This window comes from Tursiops truncatus, chromosome 2, assembly GCF_011762595.2.
Source record: "Tursiops truncatus isolate mTurTru1 chromosome 2, mTurTru1.mat.Y, whole genome shotgun sequence".
NCBI classification, from domain to species: Eukaryota; Metazoa; Chordata; class Mammalia; order Artiodactyla; family Delphinidae; genus Tursiops; species Tursiops truncatus.
Window position 1 is genome coordinate 146,597,593 of NC_047035.1, and position 23,547 is coordinate 146,621,139.

Genomic DNA, 23,547 nt, shown 5'->3' on the forward strand with positions numbered 1-23,547 from the left:
ACTGTCACCCTGAACCTGTCCCTAGGTAACATCTGATGCACTTCCATAGCTATCGCCCTGCCACTGTTCCTAACTAATGCCCTGAACTGTTCCTAACTAAGTCCCTGATGCTGTCCCTAACTAATGTTCTGATGCTGGTCCTAACTAGCACCTTACTCTGACCCTACCAAAGGCCCTGTTGCTGTTCCTAAGACCCTGATGCTGTCCCTAGCTCAGACCCTGATGCTGTCCCTAACTAATGACCTGAAGCTGTCCATAATTAATGCATGATGCTGAACCTAAGGTCCTGATGCTGTCCCTAACTATCTCCCTGAACCTTTCCCTAACAACCTGAGGCTGTCTGTAAGTAATGACATAATGCTGTCCCTAACTAACACCGGACGCTGTTGCCAACTATTGCCCTGATTCTATCCCTAACTAAAGCTGACACTGACCCTTACAAAGTCCATGATGCAGTTTATAACTATCGCCCTAAACCTGTTCCTAAATAATGACCTGAGGCTGTCCTTGATGCCGAAAACTTGGCCTCTGTGCACTGGTGCTAAATCAAATCTCAGAGACAGAGATTGGGATGAAGTAGAAATGAATAGCCTTATTGCTTTACCAGGCAAAGGGGAACTTAGCAAGCTGTGCGCCCCTCAAAACTGTGTTCCCAACCTGGGCAGATTTGGTGAGTTTAATAACACTGGTTCAAGGACAGGGTTGCTGATAAGATTAGGGCGTGTGCAGGGCCTGTATTCCTTTAATCTGGCCTCAGGAGGTCTCCTAATGAGCTTCTCTGGTTCCTTTAATCTGGTCTTCTGTGCAATGAAAAATGCTAACATCTTCCATTTGTTGGGTGTTTTAGTTCTGCAAAGAGCTCAAACATATTGTTATGTATATCCCTTGAAGAGGAACCAGGACCCTGCCCCAAGGCTACACTATTGTTTTTGGCTATTCCTCCTTTGTCTCTGCATCCCCTCCATTCCCTGATTAGTAACTGTTCGAATCTGCCCTTTGGAATTCAGGCAAGTTCATGGAGGCTGGAGTCTATTCTTTATAAGAATTGGGTGACACCGAAAGTCTTCTGTGCCAAGGAGTCCAACAGGGTCCTGCTTGGTTTCACTCCCCCCTTTTCTTTGATACTCCTCAATCTTGAGGAGAATAGATGTCCTTCAAGTAGAGGAATAATCGTTTCAGACAGAGACGTTAATCATAAACTCAGCAGGGTAACTCGGTTTTAAGGGGACAGGTCTTTCATCCCCACTTTGGTTTTATCTTTCCCCAATTCTTACAGGGAATGGGGCGACAACCGCTCTGGCTACTTCCTGCTGAAATGGAGTGTAGGCCTGCCTAAATTTTGGGGAATGGATATCGAATTAGTAATATTTGAGTTCCAAGTCCTGGATCCGATTCTTGTATGATTAAGGTCTCAATCCCTTGGTCCGCTATTTTGGTGCAACAGACTCAGTTAGAAGTAGGAGGAGTGACAACTGGAACTTCCAGAATGGTCACTTAGTTTTACCTTGGATGTCTGAATCATGGTTATTCCATTTTGAATTGCAAATGCATTCCCCTTCTCAATGGCCAAAGCATATGTACAATGCATTTCAAAGGCCACAAAACAGGCTACTTTGGTCAGTAAAGTTTAAGTTAAACCATGTATAAGTCAAAGTGACTTCCTCATACCTCAATATGTGCAGGTTGTTTTTTTCATCATTTCCCATTTTGATTGCAAGTCTTTCAATAGAAAACATTGATAAAAATACCTATCCCTCAATGCCGGGATGACTCAGCAGTTTGCCCCAAGAGTAGATCATGTCCATCAGGGCTAGGCCTCCTTTCTATTTGCCTAGTTAATCCACATTGGGGAAAACTGATCAGGTGTCATGAACAAGCTCAGAAGTATGTTAATGAGGAAACGCTTCATAGGACATACATTTTATCATTTACACCCAATTGTCACACAAGCATCGTACATGTGCTTTGAGACCTAAAACAAGCAGTGGTACATCGTAAGTAATTACACTCTGAAAACTTCTCTAGGTAATTTCCATTTCCTCCTAAGCATCAGGACAAAATTGTGGCTAACACAATAACTTTCAAAAATACAGACTTCAATTAACAGAGCCAGAATTTCCTATCTATTGAAGCATAATCTTTTTTTTCCTAAAATTACCCTCATCTCCATCAAACACTGCCAAATCAAGACATCTGTTTCCAAAATAAGTCTGGTCCATTGACCACAAAGGCTCCTCCATATTGTCTCTGGTGTAATTCCTCAGAAGGAGTCTCAGAATAAATTCCTGAAAGGCCTCTCAAGGCCAGGAAAGCCATGCCAAGGGCCAGCCATCAGATTCTGCCTTGGTGCATTTCTCTTTTCTAGAAGTCCCCAAAATATTGAGATTCCTGAACATGCCATGAGATAGTCTTTCCCATCCACCTGATAAGATTGCTCAGAACCCAAGTGTCTCCAATACCTGGAGAGACCAGGAAGAGAGAAAAGAAAAATATTTCAATTTCACCTATAGAAGTATAATTTACCCAACTGCTCTAAGTCGTAAGTAGCTTGAGGGGAATGGCTCCCCTATGTCTGGAAAACACAGATCAAAACAAGTAATAATAATAAAAAAACCATTATGACCATATTCACCAGTTCATTCAGTAACTAATTCTTTTATTAACTTTTTATGAAGTCATCAAATTCTCCATTAAGATTTTTAATTTCTTACCCAGTTTGGTGGTATGATATGAAATTTACCACAGACCTATGTTTGTCGAAAGGTCCTTTGCATAAATCTTCTTGAAGACGGAGCACTTTTGCAAAAGTGTTAGAGCACAACAGTAACTGTCTATAAATCACGGAAGGACTTAAAAGGTCACAGTTAAACATTTGATCACAGCGTAATTGACAAAGAAACTTAAGTTATCGCTGTGACATGCAACATTTAAAAATAACCAGAATTATGAATGATAACATTTTACCAGGACATACTAGATTTTTAGGAATTCCTTGTAATTTAACATACTAATCAAACATTTCTCTGAGATGCCTCAGGGGCCTTCTAAAGCATCTCAAAGTTAGCTGATCAAAAGAACTGTCAGAATCTGCCAAACACATGTACAACAACTACTGAAGCCTGCGCACCTAGAGCCTGTGCTCTGCAACAAGAGAAGCCACCGCAACGAGAAGCCCACACACTGCAATTAAGAATAGCCCCCACTTGCCACAACTAGAGAAAGGCCACACGCAGAAACAAAGACCCAACACAGCCAAAAATAAATAAATTTATATAAAAAAAAAACTGCCAAACAATACTTACTCACTTAACCAAAGTGAAGAGATTTCAAAGGCAAATACAGATCACCTAAAGGCAAAGGAGCTCACAAGCTGTTATCAAAAGGAGCGATCCAAGGGCTTCCCTGGTGGCGCAGTGGTTGAGAGTCCGCCTGCCGATGCAGGGGACATGGGTTCGTACCCCGGTCCGGGAAGATCCCACCTGCCGCGGAGCGGCTGGGCCCATGAGCCATGGCCGCTGAGCCTGCGTGTCCGGAGCCTGTGCTCCACAACGAGAGAGGCTGCAACAGTGAGAGGCCCGCATACCGCAAAAAAAAAAAAAAAAAAAGAGCGATCCAAGAAAACTTTGAAGGGAGAAACCAAATCCAGTCTTGCACTAACCCACTTCCAAGAAAATCTATTTACCCAGTTAAATTTAATCCAATGTTAGAAAATCCTAATCACACACAAAGCTTTTTTCAGTGTCCCCATTTCACAGACTTTCCATCATCTTCTGTATCCATCTTATTTTTTCCCCATTCAGAAACAACCAGCTCTAGGACAAAAGACTTTCTTTTCTCTTTGTACCATCAGCCTGTTACCTAGCTGCTCATTTTCTTTATTATGTGGTTTCATAAATGCTTGAACATATGGAACTTCTTTTGTCTTTTTCTTCCTGTGACAAAACAACTCTGGCTGAAGGATAGTATAGTAATTTAGGCTACCATTCAAAGACCACCTTTCCTCATTCTCAAGAATGTACATTGGCCAGACAAAATTACAATAGAATTTCATTCTTTTCTTAGTCATAGGTCTACAACTATAGGTAGACCAGTCTGCCAGGATTTTGCACAGGTGGCTATCAGGTGGAATTGAAGAAGCGCTTCCCATGTTTGATCGATAGAACACTCACGTGCGGACTAAGAACAAAACAAAATCCGCACCAGTAATGGAAGCCTCAAACCAAAGGAACCAAAACCCAAACAGTAACCAAAACCCAAAGAGCACAAGACTCAAATCGGCTTCCAAGTCTCAAAACTTAGCCTGTGACCTCTGTCCAAGTGGTGCACCTTCCAAATGAGATTTCCTGAAATGAAAAATCACCCAAATGGGAGTCAACGTTCCCCCAAATGTACAGGGCTAAAAGGACCTCAGAGTGCATGCCAGAGGTGTTACTACACACTGGCCAAGGTGTTGCAACACCCCAAATGCTCCTTTTCTGGTTCCCCAAAATAATTCTTTGGAGTAGGACATTCAGGGTGGTCCAAGCAGGAGGAAGAGAGGAACGTCCTCGAGGCAAAGATGGCCTCGGCAGCTTCTAGGGTGGTCCCTCTTCTGCCATCTACTTCTGCCCCAGAGTTCCAACTGCTGGGATGGTGGATAGGGTATAACTGGGGCTCGGCCCTTCCAGGCAAGTGTCCCAGGAGATCTGGCCTCTAAAGGAATTCTCCAACCCTCCACTCTCTTGAAAGAGGCTAGCGTGGAGAAAATCTCGGAGCATCCAATCAAGTCAGGGGACGACCTGCAGGGGCCGTCCCCAAGTCAGCCCCATATTGGATGCCAAATTTGATGCAGAAAACTCGGCCTCTGTGCACCAGTGCCAAATCAAATCTCAGAGACAGGGTTTTGGATGAAGTAGAAAAAGCATAGTTTTACTACTTTGCCAGCCAAAGGAGGACACAGAAAACTCATGCCCTTAAAAACTGTGTTTCCCAATGTGGGAGGGTTCTGTGAGGAGTTTTATAGCAATGGCTTAAGGGCGGAGCTGCTTATAAGGTGATGGGGGTGGGGGGCCTGCACTCCTTTAATCTGGGGGGCGGTCTCAGGTGCTCTCTTGATGATCTTCTCAGGAATGAAGAATGCTAAAATCTTCCATGGGGGGGGGTTAGTTTGGTAAAGAGCTCAAAGATATTGTTATGCTTATCCCTTGAGGCAGAACCAGGATCCTGCCCCAAGGCTGAACTATTGTTTCTTGACTGTTCCTCCCTTATCTCTGCATCCCCTCCCTTCCCTGATTAGCAACTGTTTGAAACTGCCCTTGGGAACTCAGGGAAGATCATGGAGCCTGGAGTCTTTTCCCAACAAACAAGAAACAGGAGACATGGGACAGGCTTCCATGCCCAGGTGCCCCACAGGGTCCTGCTCAATTTCACCACTAGGCCCTGACCCTGACACTAACTATGGCCCTGAGCTGTCTGTAATGGCCTGAGCTTTCCCTAACTATGGATTTAACTCTCTAACTAAGGTCCTAATGCTGTACCTAACTCAGGACTGAGTTAGGTACTAACTGAGGCTGTCCTAATTAAGGCCCAGACGATGTCCTTAACTAATGGCCTGAACTGTCTCTAAGGCCTTGACACAGACCCTAAGTAAAGTCCTTATGCTGTCCCTAAGGCCCAGAGGCTGTCCCTAACAAAGGCCCTAAGGCTGTCCCTAACAAAGGCCCTCATGTTATCTTTAACTGAGCCCCCCCCACTCTGTCCCTAAGGACTTGACTGTTTTTAACTAAGGCCCTGAGTCTGTCTGCAACTAATGGCCTCTTTCCCTAACTATGCCCTGATGCTGGCCCAAAATGTCTCTTACTAAGGTCTTAACCTTACTAAGGTGAGGCCCTAAATCTGTCCATAACGAAGTCCCTGACACTGTCCCTAAGACCCTCAAGTTATCTTTAACTGAGGTCCTGACATCACTAAGGACTTGATGCTCTCTCTAAGAACCTGAGGCTCTCTTTAACTAACGGCCTCACTCTTTCCATAACTATACCCTGATGCTGGCCCTAAAAAAGGCCCTGACACTGGCCCTAACAAATGCCGACACCATCCCTAATGTAGGCCTTAAATGCTGTCAATAACTAAGGCCCTGATGCTGTCCCTTATAGCCTAAGCTATCACTAAATAACGCCCTGATTCTGTCTGTAACTAAGGCCCTGAATATGTCCCTAAATAAGCCCCTGATGCTGTCCCTAACTAATGACCTGAACTATCTCTTATTAAGACCCTCAAGTTATCTCTAACAGAGGCCCTGAAGCTGGCCCTAACTAATGTCCTGACGCTGGCCCTAACTGAGGCCCTGAGGCTTTTCCTAACTAAGGACTTGATGATATATCTACTTGAAACCCTGACACTGTCAGTAACTAAGTATCTGACTCTTACCCTAACTAACACCCTAACTTTGTCCCTAACTAAAACTCTGACACTGTTTATAACTATGGCCCTGACCTGGCCTGAACTAAGGCTCTGAAGATGTCCCTTAGTAACAGCCTAAACTGTGTCTAACTAAGGCCATCAAGTTATCTCTAACTGAAGCCTTGACGCTGTGCTTAACTAAGGCGTGTGGCTGTCTCTAACAAAGTCCCTGACGCTGTCCCTCACTAGCACCCTAATGCTGGCCCTAACTTAGACCCTGACAATGTCCCTAATAATTTTAAATGTCCCTCAGTTGTCCATGATCCTGTGTAGAACTAAGGCCCTGAATATGTCCCTAAGTAAGTCTCTGACCCTCTCCCTAAGGTCCTGATACTGTCCCTACTCAAGTCACCAACACTGCCTATAATAGTGGCCTGACTTTTTCCCTAACACACTTTTTGTTGTCCCTAATGCCCTGACACTAGTCCTAACTATGGCTCTAATCCTGGCCCTAACTAAGACCCTGATGATGTCTCTAATAGCCTTAAATGTCCCTCAGTACCGTCCTGATCCTGTCTATAACTAAGGCCTTGAATATGTCCCTAAGTAAGTCTCTTACGCTGTCCCTAAGGCCCTGAAGCTGTCTTTACCTAAGGCCTTGAGACGGTCTATAATAATGGCCTGAATCTTTCCCTAACCAACACCCTGATGCTGTCTTTAGCTAAGCCCACACACTGGCCATAACTACGGCCCTGACACTGCCCTTTCTAAGGCTCTGATGATGTCCCTAAGGAACAGCCTGAACTATGTATAACGAAGGCCCTCAAGTTATCTATAACAGAGGCCCTGACACTGTCCCTAATTTAGGCCTTGACACTGTCCCTTAGGGCTTAAGCAGTCAATAACTAATGCCCTGATTCTATCTATATCTAAAGCCCTGAATATGTCCCTAAGCCCCTGACACTGGCCATAACTAATGTCTTTATGCTAGCCCTAACCGAGGCCCTGAAGCTCATCCTAACTAAGGACTTGACACTATATCTACTTTAAAGACTGACACTGTCCTTAATGAAGGACCTGACTGTTTCCCTAACACTCTAATTTCGTCCCTAATTAATGCCCTGATACTGGTTCTAACTATGGCTCTGATCCTGTCTTTAAGGCTCTGAAAATATCCCTAGGTAACAACCTGAACTGCGTCTCACTAAGGCCCTGTTGCTATCCCGCACTAGTGCCCTGATGCTGGCCCTAAAGTAAGGCCCTGACACTGTTTTTTACTAATGGCCTGACTCTTAACTAACACCCTAATGCTGTCCCTAACTAATGCCCTGACACTGGTCCTACCTATGGCTCTGATGCTGGCCCCAACTAAGGCCCTGACAATGTCCCTAATAGCCTTAGATGTCCCTCAGTATTGCCCTGATCCTGTCCATAACCAAGGCACTGAATATATCCCTAAGTAAATCTCTGACACTCTCCTAACTAAGGCCCTGGTGCTGTCTCTACCTAAGGCCCTGACACTGTCTCAATTATGACCTAAATCTTTCCTTAACACCCTGATGCTGTCCCTACTAACGACCTAACACTGGTCATAACTACAGCCCTGATGCTGCCCTATCTGAGGCCCTGAAAATGTCCCTAAGTAACAGCCTGAACTGTGTCTAAGGCCCTCAAGTTATCTCTAAATGAAGCCTTGACACTGTCCCTTATAACCTAAGCTGTAACTAACACTCTGATCCTGTCCATAATTAAGGCCCTGGATATGTCCCTAAAGAAGTCTCTGGAGTGTCCCTAACTAATGGCCTGAACAGTCTCTTACTAAAGCCCTCAAGATATCTCTGACTGAGGCCCTGACACTGTCCCTAGCTAAGGCCCTGATGCTGGACCTTACTAAATCCTGCTGCTGTCCCTGAGGCCTTGAAGATGTCCCTAAGGAACAGCCTGAACTGTGTCTAACTAAGGCCCTCAAGTTATCTCTAACTGAAGAATTGACACTGTCCCTAACTAAGGACCTGATGATGTCCCTAATACCCTTAGATGTCTCTCAGCATCGCCCTGATCCTGTCCATAACTAAGGCCCTGGAATGTCCCTAAGTAATTCTCTAAGGCTGTCCCTAACTAAGGTGCTGAAGCTGTCTCTACCTAAGGCTCTGACACTTTATGTCTTGACTCTTTCCCTAACATCCTGACACTGGTCCTAACTACGGACCTGACACTAACTCTATTAAGGCCCTGATGTTGTCCCTAAGTAACAGGCTGAACTGTGTCTAACTAAGACCCTCAAGATATCTCTAACTGAAGCACTGATACTGTCCTTCACTAAGCCCCTGATGCTGTCCCTAGCTAATGGCCTGAGCTATAACTTACTAAGGCCCTAACCATGTCCCTAAAGACCCTGACACTCTAACTTAGGCCTTGACAGTCACTTATAGCCTAAGCTGTCGCTAAATATCACCCTGATCCTCTCCATAACTAAGGCCCTGAATATGTCTCTTAGTAAATCGCTGACAATCTCTCTAATGGCCTGAATTGTCTTACTAAGGCTCTCAAGTTTTCTCTAACAGAGGCCCTGATGCTGTCCCTAGCTAATGGCCTGAGCTATAACTTACTAAAACCCTAACCATGTCCCTAAGACCCTGACACTCTAACTTAGGCCTTGACAGTCACTTATAGCCTAAGCTGTCGCTAAATATCACCCTGATCCTGTCCATAACTAAGGCCCTGAATATGTCTCTTAGTAAATCGCTGACAATCTCTCTAATGGCCTGAATTGTCTTACTAAGGCTCTCAAGTTTTCTCTAACAGAGGCCCTGATGCTGTCCCTAACTAAGGCCTGAAGATGGCCCTAGCTAACACCCTAACACTGGCCCTTGCTAACACCCTAACGCTGGCCCTAACTAACACCATGAAACTGGTCCTAACTATGGCCCTGATCCTGTCCATAACTAAGGCCCTGAATATGTCCCTAAGTAAGTCTCTGCCACTATCCTTAACTAAGGCCCTGACCCTGTCTAAATAGTGGCCAGACTCTTTCACTAACACACTAATACTCTCCCTCACTAACTCCCCAACAATGGTCATAACTATGGCCCTGATGCTGCCCTATCGAAGGCCCTGATGATAATATCCCTAACTAACAGCCTGAACTGTCTCTTACTAAGGTCCTCAAGTTACCTCTGAGGTCCTGACACTGTCCCTAATTAAGGCCCTGACACTGGCCCTTACTAAGGCCTCACGCTGGGGTTGTTCCAGGCTGCTGGGCAGTTTTCTCTTGTCCACATCTCTGGCCAGATGCCTGCCATTGGCCAATCTAAGATTCTGTGATGCAGTGGTCCCATGTGGGATATACCTTAGTAGGCTCACCTGCGGGAGGAGGGTCATGGCCACTCCGCCCTCCAAGGGACCACGGCTCAGGGTAGGAATCTCTCAGCCAGTGTCTGAACACAGGGTTCTATGTCCTTGTTTGTTCTAAAACCCTTGGAGTTACCTCTAACTTTTTTTTTTCTTTTTTTTTTTTTTTGCGGTAGGCAGGCCTCTCACTGTTGTGGCCTCTCCCGTTGCGGAGCACAGGCTCCGGACGCAGAGGCTCAGCGGCCATGGCTCACGGGCCCAGCCGCTCTGTGGCATGTGGGATCTTCCCGGACAGGGACACGAACCCGTGTCCCCTGCATCGGCAGGCGGACTCTCAACCACTGCGCCACCAGGGAAGCCCCTAACATTTTTTAAATGGATCTCCCCCTTGGCATATTTACAATATAAATTATTTACGGCATTAAAATTCAGGAATGACATTATTAGAATGAGCAGGAAGACACAGGATGCCCCCCCCACCACCAATGATCTATTACTTGGAGGATCTTAAAATTCTGATAAGAAGGAGATTCGAGAGCAGGACGTTCGGCTTGCAAGCGGGAACTTCTTAGTTGTAAACGGAGAAAGAATGATTTAAAAATGGGTTTTGGGGCTTCCCTGGTGGCGTAAATAAATCAGGTAAATCTGAGACTGAAAAGCAAGAGATAGGGGAGGAGATGAGAATTGGTGATGGGGAGAAGCAGGGGGAGTCCACATTCAATCTCAGGCTGAGAGTCTGGGTTAATCTCCAACGAAGGTAAGGACCACCAGGAGCTAGCCCCACTGGATTTATCACCTGGTGTGGGGATTGGGGACAGCCAAACCAACATGGCCATTCTCAGAAGTAAAGAAGGTGAGAGGGCACCCGTGGCAGCCAGATTTAAAGTGGTCACTGCTATGAAATAAGATGCCCTTTTCAGAAAAGTGAAGGATGTTCTTCTCTTCATTCTCAAAGACTTGTAAATACTCTGTGTTTTTCTGGAGGCATGCTGAAGCCTTCAGCGTTTGAGGGCAGTAATGGAAGGAATCTGGGCTCAGAACAATCCAGCACTCACTCCTTGAGGGTGCTGAGGATGACCAGTGTCCACCCCTTGGGTGCTGTGGGGCCTGAGATCCCCTTATCACCTAGGATGGGAGGGGCCACACACACACTCCCCTGGACCAGCACGGGGCTGGGCTGGTGGGCTACAGACCTTTATCAGAGACATGATTTGCAAACATCTTGTGCAATTTTGGATGGTGGATTATCTTTTTCCTTGCTCCTTTTATTCACAACAGTTTTTCGTTTTGAGGAAGTCCAATTCATCTATTTTGTCTTTTGTTGCTTGTGCTTTTGGTAGCAGATCTAAGAAATCATGGCCAAATCCAAGGTCATGAAGATTTACTCTCATGTTTTATTCTCCGAGTTTTATAATTTTGGTTCTTACATCTAGGCCTTTGATCCATTTTGAGTTGATTTTGTATACAGGGGGAGGTAAGGGTCCAACTTTATTCTTTTGCACGTGGGTATCCTGTTGTCCCAGTACCTGTGCTAATTGTTTGGGAGAAAATATTTGCAAATGATGCAACCGACAAGGGCCTAATTTCCAAAATATACAAACAGCTCATACAACTCAAAAAAAAAAAATCCAAAAATGGGCAGAAGCTCTAATTAGACCTTTCTCCAAAGAAAACATACAGATGGACAATAGGCACAAGAAAAGATGCTCCACATCGCTAATTATTAGAGCAATGCAAATCAAAACTACGATGAGGTACCACCTCACACACTGGTCAGAATGGCCATCATTAAAACGTCTACAAATAACAAATGCTGTAGGGGGTGTGGAGAAAAGAAAACCCTCCTACACTGTTGGTGGGAATGTGAATTGGTGAAGTCACTGTGAAAAACAATATGGAGGTTCCTCAAAAAACTAAAAATAGAGTTGCCATATGAACCAGCAATCTTACTCCTGGGCATATATCCAGACAAAACTATAATTCAAAAAGATATACACCACTGTGTTCATAGCAGCACTATTCACAATAGCCAAGACATGAAAACAACCTGAATGTCCATCAACAGAAGAATGGATAAAGAAGATGTGGTATATATATATACACACACAATGGAATGCTACTCAGCTATAAAAAGAGTGAAATAATGCCATTTACAGCAACATGGATGGACCTAGAGATTATCATACTAAGTGAAATAAGTCAGACAGAGAAAGACAAATACCATATGATAGCACTTATATGTGGAATCTAAAATGACACACAAATGAACATATCTACCAAACAGAAACAGATTCATAGATACAGAAAACAGACTTGTGGTTGCCAAGGGGAAGAAGCGGGGAGGGATGGATTGGGAGTTTGGGATTAGCAGATGCAAACTATTATATATAGGATGGATAAACAACAAGCTCTTACTGTATAGCATAGGGAACTATATTCAATATCCTGTAGTAAATCATAATGAAAGAGTATATATATTTATATATCTGAATCACTTTGCTGTACAACAGAAATTAACACAACATTGTAAATCAACTATACTTGAATAAAATAAATTTTTTAAAAATTAAGTTGAGGGCTTCCCTAGTGGCGCAGTGGTTAAGAACCCACCTGCCAATGCAGGGGACACGGGTTCGAGCCCTGGTCCGGGAAGATCCCACATGCCGTGGAGCAGCTAAGCCTGTGCACCACAACTACTGAGCCTATGCTCGAGTCTGTGAGCCACAACTACTGAGCCGCGTGTCACAACTACTGAAGCCTGCACACCTAGAGCCCGTGCTCCACAACAAGAGGAGCTATCTCATTGAGAAGCCCATGCACCACAACAAAGACCCAATGGAACCAAAAATAAATAATAAATAAATTTAAAAAAAAATTAAGTTGAGATTATAAAAGTGCCTTCAAACTAATTGGTATAAAGTAGGCCTTATTCCTCTTGTCCTTTCATACTGGGACAAATGTATAAATAGACAGAAACTAAACCAGGATTACTCCAGTCTGAACTCATATCACACAGAACTTTAATTGTTGAACAAACCATTAACACCAGTTATACCATTGGGATGTCCTGATGCAGTATCAAGGTTGTAAAGGTTGTATCAAAGTTGTATCAAGCCTGCAGAATCCACTATCCACTATATATGGAAATTCAAACTGAAATGAAGCCAAATATCCCATGACTTCTCCAAAACTAGTTATACGACAATCAACTGGAAACCATATACAATCAAATGAATGTAGACAGAAACAACTATACCCTTCCTTTTTTCTCTTTTTAGATGAGGATGGTATTTAAGGTGATGTCTTGGGCCATTTCAGGGAGTTACTCAATTTCCTGGGTATCTCCCATGCACACAGGAGGTACACATGTCATTTAACTTGTTTGTGCAACTATGTGAAGGTAGTTAATACCACAAAACTGTATACTTAAAATGAATTAAATGCTAATGTCATGTTTTGTATTTTTAACAACAATGAAAAAAAAAAGCGTAGTGCTGATATTTGTTACAACATAAATGAACATTAAAAACATCCTTAGTAGAAAAAAGCCATACAGAAAAGGCCACCCAGATCCCATATTTATCTTGTCTGCTTTAAATCCATCAAGGTTGTCCAAATGAGGGAAAAACTCAGTAATGGTTCCAGAAAAAGAAAACTAGATCAGGATGGAAAAAGACATTTTCATACAGTTGGGATAGCAGGTGAAAGTTGATGTGGGCCTGTGTATTAAATTATAATGTAGAAATCATGATTTCCTCAGTTAGGGGTTATGTGTTAGTTCCTCAGGAGAATGTCCCTGTTCTGGGCAAAACACACTGAGCATTTTGTGTGAAGTGGCAGATGTGAGTACTTTTTGCCATTATTGAAAGTTTTCCGTACACTTTAAATTACTGGAAAGTGAATTACTTTTCAAAACAACCATGTCAATACCATACCAGAAAATCAGATAAGACAGCCATCAAACTTTATTATAGAGGCCAAGACTTAACCAGACCAAGTTCAACCAAAGTTGTGATACTTATTTCCCTTGTAGGAGTACACACATGATATTAAGAGGCACCATGGGAAGAGTATATTAGTAGCTACCATGTCTTTGGTCCTGTGGATGCAGTAGAAACAGTGAGCTTTTAGCATTACAATTTTTCACATTACTTCAAAAAGCATGTTAAAAAAATAAATTCAGTAAAGCTGCAAAGTATGGAATCAATACGCACAAATCAGTTTTGTTTCTATACACTAATAACAAACAATCAGAAAAATTAAGAAAAGAATCCCATTTACAATTCCATCGGAAAGAACAAACTGTTTAGGAATAAATTTAACCAAGGACATGAAAGACCTATACTCAGAAAACTATAGGACACTGATAAAGAAATTGAAGACACAATAGAAAACAATATTCCATGCTCATGCATCAGAAAAATTACCATTATTAAAATGTTTATTCTGCCCAAAGCCATCAACAAACAGTGCCAGGAAAACTAGACACCAGACTCCAAAGAACGACACTGGTCACCATCTACACTGCACAAAAACTGACTAAAAGCCCAAAAGGTTCCATATTAAACCCTTTCTCTCCTGAGTCCCCTGAAGATGCACCCCACCCACCCAGCAGTCAGCTGCACTGGAAGTTTCTCCCCACCTGCTCATTTCTTCCTCTTGTGGTATCTCCTCACCAGTGGAGAAAACCTGAGAAAACCCAGCTCCTGTCAGTGTGGACACTGCCCAATGGTCCAGAAACCTAAGCCCTGAAGGGAGACAAAGCTCCTTGTCCACTTGTCATGGAGCAAAGTCTGTGGGCAGGCTGCACCTGTGCCCGCAGGGTCAGAGAGGTGGGTTCAGCGCCCCCTGTGGGACATCAGAGAAGTTCCGGGAGCACCACACTCAAACCCAGAGGCCTCATCCCAAATGCAGTTCTGCTTGCTGTATGTACTAAATTTGAAAATCCAAACTGAAATGGAGCCAAGTATCTCACCGTATCTTCTCAAAAGATAGTTAAGGAACAATTAATTAGAAACCATATGTAATGAAATGAATGTAGACACAAACTTTACAACTTAAACCAAAATTCACTCAAAATTGCCCATAGACAAATTTAAATTAACAAACTATAAAAATTCTAGAATCTGAGAACAGAAGAAAATCTACATGACCTTGGGTCTGGTGATCCATTTTAAAACACACACCAAAAGTCTATCAAGAAAAGAAAAATAATTAATAATGTAGACTTTAAAAATTAAAAATTTCTACTCTATGAAAGACCCTATTCGGAAAACCACAAACTGGAAGAAACTATTTCCAAAACACATATCTGATAAAGGATTTGTACGCAATTAAAACTTGGTAAAGATTGAAACACACACCTGGCCAAAGAAGATAAACAGTAAATAAGCATACAACAATATACTCAAGATGCTGGTGGAATGCATGTACAACGTACTTTAGAAGACAGTTTGGCAGTTTTTTCCAAATCTAAACAGTCTCACCTTAGGATCCAAGAAGAATACCTCCTGTATTTAGACAACTGTTTTGAAAAACTGTGTTCAAACAAAAACTAGCATTAAGTAATGCACAGCATCTCTATTCATAATGGCTAAAAACTTAAAGATATCAGGATGTCCTTCTGTAAATGAATTCGTAAGCAAATTAGAGGACATACATCTCAAGGGGAGCAGAATACACCACCCTAAAATATGCCCATTTGACAAAAGGATTATTTTGGACTGATTAAACAAAAAAATAGTATACCCAGGAGAATCCTTGAAAACCGAGTAGAAAATGCCCTTTTATGAAGTAAATTTACATTTACTATGGATATCTCCATTTGTAAGGGTGTGTCCCTCTCTGGACCAGGAAATGAATGATGACTAAATATCAAGAAAAACTTGTCAATGGAATAGGCCTGGATGTAAATCTGCATAACAACCATACCCTTGTTTACTGTGCTTTGCCTAATAATCTCCCTTAAATGGCTTCCTCCATTCCCTAACATCTTTCTTTTGTTCTCAGCTGAAGGTAGCATTTAAGGTAATGGCTTGGGCCATTTCAGAGAGTGACTCAGTTTTCCTGGGTATTTTTCAAGTATACAGGAGGTATGCATGGTATATATTAAACTTCCTATTGTTTTTCTCCAGTTCATCTCCCTTTCATTACAAGGGGGGTCCCAATGAAGAACATAGAAGAGTAGAGGGAAAATTATTTTCCCTCTCATAAAATGCAATGCAATAGCATTCGGAGATATAAAGGAATGAACCATCAACCCGTGCAAAAAAAAAAAAAAAAAAAGGATAAATCTAACACATTGCTAAGTGAAAGAATCCAGTCTGAAGTGCTACACACTGTATGACCTCATTTATATGACATTCTAGAAAAGGCAAAACAGACATGGTAAACAGTTTATGGAATATGTGGTTGAAATAGTCCATATGATACTTTAGTGGTGAATACCTGTCATTATGCATTTGTCTACATCCACAGATTTTTACAACCCAACAAGTAAATTATAATCTATTCAAATTTAGTTACTTAGGATATGGGAGTGTCAAAGACTGGAGTACTGAATATAACAAAGAATCTAACTGATTTACAAATGTATGAAAAAACTCACTGTTGGTGGTGGAGTTACAGACAAAGGGAGAAGGTTACAATATCCATGTCATAACAGATCAGGTTGGAGACATCAGTATAAACTATCTTTAGCCTAATAGAGATACACATAGTTCCACATGGAAATCTTTATAATTATGTGTATATGTATAGGCTGGGATACGTGCATATATTTCCATGCATTATCAACTGAGCCTATTTAGCTCCCACATGTAAGTTTTTAATACTGTTCTCTAATAAAAGGAACAAGGGCTCTTTGAAGAAAGGGCTGATACTAGGACTGAGACAGTAAATATGTGAAGCAGGATAATCTTAAAATATCAGAAAGTGAAAAAGTACCAAAAAAAAAAAAACCCCCACTTAAGAAAAATTATGTAAAATGAGAACAGGAGCAAATGGAAAAAGCTCTCAATAGCCAAAGCAAGAATGAACTAAACAGTCTAATAATGCAGTACTGGATTATAACCAGAAGTTTACAATAATTGTTCACATGTCCAAAAATAAATTACACAGTTTTCTATGAATGGTGTTAAATAGAAATCTCCTATGCAGAAAGATTCTAAACAATTCACATAGACACTCAGCTGTCCAACAAGGATGTGAAGCTAACTCCCCTCTCCTCAACTGTGGGTTCTGCATTATGACTTCCTCTTAAATAAGACACACAGGATGGACATGGGAAAAAATTAACCTCACTGTGGGAAAACTTGACAAACACTACCTCACCGAGGTGACCAAATTTAAGAATATAAGTGATGAATTCCCTTGAGAGCCTGTCCTCTTGATATATAGTGAAGAGGAAGCACTTTATCTCTGTAATCTGCATTTTCAAAAGCCTAGTCTAATCACAACAAAAACACCAAGAAAATCCCAGTGCAGGGCAGTCTACAAAATACCTGACCAGTCCTCCTCCACACTGTCAAGGTCATAGAAACAAGTAGTCTGAGCAACTGTCAAGGCCCAGGAGAGACTAAACAGACATTATGACCACATGTCCTTTGTGATCCTGGAACAAGGAAAGGTATAACAAAGGGAACATGAATATAGACTTCAGTTAATAATAAAGTATCAATATTTGTTCATTATTTGTGATGATTTTATAGAAAATTTTTCAGGAAAAATTAAAAGTCACATAAGAGAAACCTATTGTAACAAACTGGAAATCTAGAGGAAACAGGTGATTTCTTTGTAAAAACATATTACCAAAACGGACCCTAAATTAAGGAAAATACAAAAAGACTAATTAAACACTGAGGAACCTCTTCCCCCTACTGGTTATCCTCTATCACTGTTCCAGGGTTTCCCTCTCCCAGGACAGGGAGGGAACAGGCACAGAGCTGTTTGGCAGCTCCCCAAATATCTGACCCCACCCAGTATCTTCATCTCCCCCAGCCATGCCCCACCCAGTGAGGACACCTGAGGATGGATCAGGAATTTATTGATTCAGATGTGTCAACTAGGACTTTTTCTTATTCCCAGTTGTAATGCCAACTGGCCCGAGGCAGGGGAACACAATCAGATTCACCGGTTGCATCAGACCGAAACTCTCCGGACCACCCAGTTCCAGAAACTGACCTGGGGACTTTGCACTCGGCCCAGCCTTCCCGCCTTTCGAGGGGCGGGACTAACGGTCCCCCAGGATACCCGAAAAGACCACCAAATAAGGAATACCCTGCGCCCTCCCAGATTCACCACACCCCCTTTCCCTTCTTCCCCTATAAAGTCTTGCCCAACCCTCGCCCGGGTGCGACTTCTCGGGCCCCTCGGACCAGTGAACCTCGCCCGGGAGCGCTCCCTAATAAAGCTCACTTGAAGCTTTCCTCCACGGTTTCGCGGTGCCGTTTGTTAAGATACGACTTTACACCAGTGACTGGACACACTTACTGAAGTAAAATAAATTAGTATTTATTGTAAGGGTAGAAATAAATTAATACTGGCAAGTGGCAAGTTTAAGAATGCGTTTGGACCTGGCAGGTCCAGTGACCCATACTATCTCAGTGTGGTCTTGCTCCTTTACAAAACTCTGTCCTGCTCAGTGCCTTTGGGTGATCCCATTCACAGGCACAGTCTCTCACTGTCCTTGGACCAACAGCAATTCTAGGCTGACAACCACTCACCATCCTTTTTCCAAGAAAGAGCTTCTCCTTTTCTTGGGTACCAAGAAAAGTCATGGTTTTAAATTCCTTTGGCCTGGCTTGGGTTACATTCTCACCCTTGACCCATCACAGAACGAGAAGATGGAAAATGGGACTGGCTAGATGTGGGTTGTAAACCCATCTTCGAGCTGGGTGGAACATGGGGTCATCCTTCTGTAACTGTTTGGACTGGAAGTAGGTGAGATGTAATTCCCAAAGGAAAACTGAGGCACTAGACTTGGGCATGAGAACAGATGCTGGCTGAGAGAAAGCAGCAGATTCTATGTCAATGACAGCTCACTGCACAGCACCCTTTATCCAAAAGGAAAAAAGGGGTTCACTTAGGGTCAGGGGCTGCAGCTACTCATCCAGTGTGCTCTTACTGCCCTCTCAAGACTGCAAGAAGTTCTTTCACTTGCTGAAAAGGCAGGATCGTTGGTGGTGGTAAACTCAAGCCTCCTGCCTTGGGCATCAGGTCCTCACATCTCAGGGTTTGGCCCATGATAGCCTATGTGCCCTCAGAAGACACACAGACCTCATTCCTGCCCCTGAGAGGTGGGAACCCTTGAGTCATGCCATCTCCCTGGCCATATTAATCACCCTGAAGAACAATGCTGCTCATTTTCCAGTTTCTTCTCTCTCCTTTACTAAGGGAAGAAACCAAATGCTAGGGTGGTAAGGAAACTCTTGTGCAATGAAGTAATGGGAGGTTCAAGAATTATTCCATGCTGGGCTTCTCTGGCGGCGCAGTGGTTGAGAGTCCGCCTGGCGATGCAGGGGACACAGGTTCGTGCCCCAGTCCGGGAAGATCCCACATGCCGCGGAGTGGCTTGGGCCCGTGAGCCATGTCCAGAGCCTGTGCTCCGCAATGGGAGAGGCCACAACAGTGAGAGGCCCACGTACCAGGAGGAAAAAAAAAAAAGAATTATTCCATGCCATGGAACCCATAATTGGCAGGCTTTCCAGAGGCCACATGGATGCATATGGCTCTCAAGACCATGCAGCCTCAGTATGAACCTCCCATTGGGAGGCCCAGTTACTCCCATATCTTTGATTCTTAATGAATATGAATGTCAAAATTTCTAACAACTGAAGGGACAAAGGATTGCAGGGCCATGGTCTGCTGTATGGTTGTTGTGTCAGGGACACACTCAAATGTTTAGCGTTATTACCTCTCTTGGCAGGCTATGAGACTGTGAAGGCTGTGAAGAGGAGGACCTTTTCTCAACCCTATGGACACTGATAGTTGAAACATCTCAAAAGGAATGTCTACACTGCCCAGGTAGCTGTTCCATTGCCCAGCAGCATGGTCAGCTCAGTAATTGTCCATAGGGTCTTGACAGGGCCCAGGCTGGACTGAGCTAGAGGACCACAGATGCCTGCCTGGATGCTCAGAGGTCAAGGACCGTCCTGCCTGAGACTTGATTGTCTATTGATGCCCACTCAGATGGGACAAAGCATGCCTGCAGTCCCAGGAGGGTCCCACCAGCCCTCAAGTAGGCTGGGGGCTGGCAGGTTGCTACACCCAGTCCTGCATAAATCCACACATATCCATTGAGTACCCTCCTGTCTGGGCTCTGCTAGAACCTGGGGCTGCCCAGGCAGAGTGGAGCCAGCACCACCTTTCCCAGATGGGAGGGCAGGAAGAAACCTGAGTGACTTGACACCTTCCACAACCCTTGACTAACATTGAGTTTGATTTGAAACACTCAGAAACAGTACAGACATTTCATTCTTCTCTCAGAGCCCAGGACTGGGGGATAGAAAAACAGTGGTCCAGCTCAACTCCCTGACTCATGTGTGACCCTGGGCAAATCGTGTCCATCCCGGAGACCTCAAAGAGGAGAAGGGAAGAGCAAAGGGGGCCAGTTATGCTTAAACCTAACCCTAACCCTAAAGAAATCTAACCTCTAACCCTAACACCCTAAGCCCAGACCCCTAGACCCTCTACCCTGAGTCTCCAACCCTGACCCCTGACCCCTAAACCCTGACACTGACTTAAACCCCAGACCTAAACCCTAGCCTAGTGGATACCGAGGGTATATACCCTGGAATAAACCAAGGGATTCATGACCTTGAATTTAGCAATAGTTTCTTATATCTCAAACTAAAGCTCAAGCAATGAAAGAAAAAAATAGATCAACTGGAGTTCCTCAAAATTACAAACCTTTGTACATCAAAAAAGGCTATCCAGAAAGTAAAAGACAGCCCAAAGAATGGAAGAAAATATTGGCACATTGTATCTGACGAGAGCCTTTATCCAGAATCTATCAAGAACTTTTACCACTCAACAAAAGAGCAACCCAATTTTTTAAATGGACAAAGGACTTGAATGGCCTGCTCTCCAGACAAGGCATACAAATGGTCAGCAAGCACATGAAGAGATGTCAAACATCAGTAGTCGTGATGGAAATGCAAATTAAAACCACAACTTCTCACACACATTAGAATGGTTATATTAAAAATAAATAAAAATAACAAATGTTGGCAACAATGTAGAGAAATTGGAACTCTTAAACTTTACTTGTGGAAATGTAAAATGGTGCAATCTATGTGTGCTAAATTTTGGCATTTTCTCAAAAATATAAAAATGTAATTATCATAGGTTTCAACAACTCCACTCCTAGATATATACCCAAAGAATTGAAAGCAGGTGTTCAAATAAAAACTTGTACACCAATATTCATAGTAGCACTATTCACAATAGCCCAAGGTAAAAACAATTAAAATGTCCACCAATGGGTGAATGGATAAGCAAAATAGGGTAGATCCATAAGATGCATTATTCTGCCATATAAAGGAATAAAGTAAAATGGTGCAAGCAGCTGTGGAAAACAGTAGGGGGGCTCCTCAAAAACTTAAACATAGAAATAACGTAGAATCCCTCAATTCCACCCTGGGGTATACACCCAAAATATTTAAAAGCAAGGACAGGAACAGGTATTTGTACACCATATTCATAGCAGCATTATTCACAGTAGCCAAGAGGTGGAAGCAACTGGAGTGTCCTTCAGCAGATGAATGGATAAACATAATGTAGTATATACACAATGGAATGCAATTCAAACTTTAAAACTAAGGTAATTCTCACACAGGCTACAATGTGGTTAAACCTTGAAGTCATTATGCTAAGTGAAACAAGCCAGACACAAAAGGACAGACATTCTGAGTCCACTAGTATGAAATATCCAGATAAGTCAAATTCAAAGACAAAAAGCAGAATAAGGTTGCCAGGAGTTGAAGGGAATGTGTTTAATGGTTACAATTTCACTTGGGGAAAATGAAAAAGTTCTGGAGATGGATGGTAAGGATATTTTTACAACAATGTGAATGACCATAACGCTATAGAAGTGTATACTTAAAATTATTTAAATGATGTTATATTTTTAAATCACAATGAAAAAAAATGATGCATGTTAACGGCATAGAAAAACACTGAAAACCTCCTAAGTGAAAGAAGCCATACATAAAAAGTCACACAGATCATACTCATCTCGTACACTTAAAATTCATGAAGGTTTTCAAAACGAGGGAAAGCCCCAGTGATGGTTCCAGAAAAAGAAAACTGGATTAGAATGGAAAAAGACATTTCCACAAAGGTGGGGCCAGCTGCTGAAAGTTGAAGTGGTCCTGTGGATAGGATTGTAATGTGGAAACCATAATTATTCCTCATTTGGGGGCTATGTGCTGGTTCCCTGGGAGAACCCAGGGTGTTTGGTGTGAACATCCTAGAAAACTTTGTACTGCTATTTAAAGTTTAAACATTTGAAATTTACTAGAAAATAAATTACTTTTCAATACAACCATGTCAGTAACATGCCAGAAAATCAGAGATGACATCAAACATTGCTATAGAGGCCAAGACTTACCCAGACCAAATTCAACCAAAGTGGTGATGCTAATCGCCCTTGTAGGAGTCCCCATGGTATTAAGAGGCACCGTGGTAAGATTATATTAGTAGCCGCTATGTCTTGGGTGCTGTGGATGACCTGGATATAGCTGGAACAGTAGGATTTCTGAATTCTAGTTTTCTACGTAAAACCCCCAAAAGACTGTCAGAACTAAAAAATGAGTTCAATAAAACTGCAGGATCATTTGTGATTCTATACACTAATAATCAACTATCAGAAAGAGAAATTAAGAAAACAATTCCATTTACCATTGCACCCCAAAAAAAACTAGCAGTAAATTTAACCAAGGACTTGAAAGACCTGTACACTGAAAACTGTAAGACACTGATGAAAGAAACTGGACACCAAAAACTGGAAAGATATCCCATGCTCACGGGCGAAAATATTGTTAAAATGTCCATTCTACCCAAAGCAACATACACATTCACGCAGTCACGACCAAAATTTCAATGACATTTTTCACAGAAACAAAAAACAATTTGTGTGGAGCCACAAAGGACGCAGAAGAGCCAAAGCGACGCTGAGAAAGGAAAACAGGCTGGAGGCATCTCCCTCCCTGACTTCAATCTACATTATGAAGCTAAAGGCACCAAAAAAGTGTGGAATTGGCACAGAAACAGGCACACTGGCCAGAGATCCCAGAAAGAAACCTACAGGTACGTGGTCAGTTAATTCACAAAAAAAGGAGCCGAGAACATACACCGGGGAAAGGACAGTTCCCTCAGTAAACGGTGCCGGGGAAAATGGACGACACACGCCAATTAACAACACCGGCTAAAACCTGACTAAAACCCCACAACTTTCCACAACAAGCCATTCCAGTTCTGGGTCCTGTGAAGACAGACACCCCTCAAGAGTCGGCCGCACACAGGAACCTTCCCCCCTCTTCTCACTTTCCTCACCTTTTCCGTCAGCCGCATCACCGCCCGGCCGGTCCTGAGGAGACGGGGCTCCCGGCAGCGTGAACTGGACTCCACAACGTCCCAAAGCCGAAGCCTCAGCAACTCCTTAGGAGACTTGGCTCCCATTAGCGTGGACTCGACCCTGTGTTGTCCCGAAGCCCCCGCGCTGTCAGCATGGACTCAGCCCCAAGCGTTCCAGAAGCCAAAGCCCCCGCGGGTCCTGAAAAGACCAGATTCGCGTCAGCTGCCCGCGGAAGCCAG

At 43.0% G+C, this 23,547-nt stretch overlaps 1 protein-coding gene across 4 annotated transcripts in view; it reads right to left on the reverse strand.

The window, feature by feature from the left end:
• Positions 1-23,547, reverse strand: part of LOC141277802 (putative protein FAM90A10) — a 112,617-nt gene extending 89,070 nt beyond the window's left edge. For all 4 annotated transcript variants that reach the window (XM_073799887.1, XM_073799884.1, XM_073799885.1 and 1 more), the window contains exon 1: positions 23,287-23,547. The gene's annotated coding sequence lies outside the window, so the exon portion shown is untranslated. The remainder of the gene's footprint in view (positions 1-23,286) is intronic.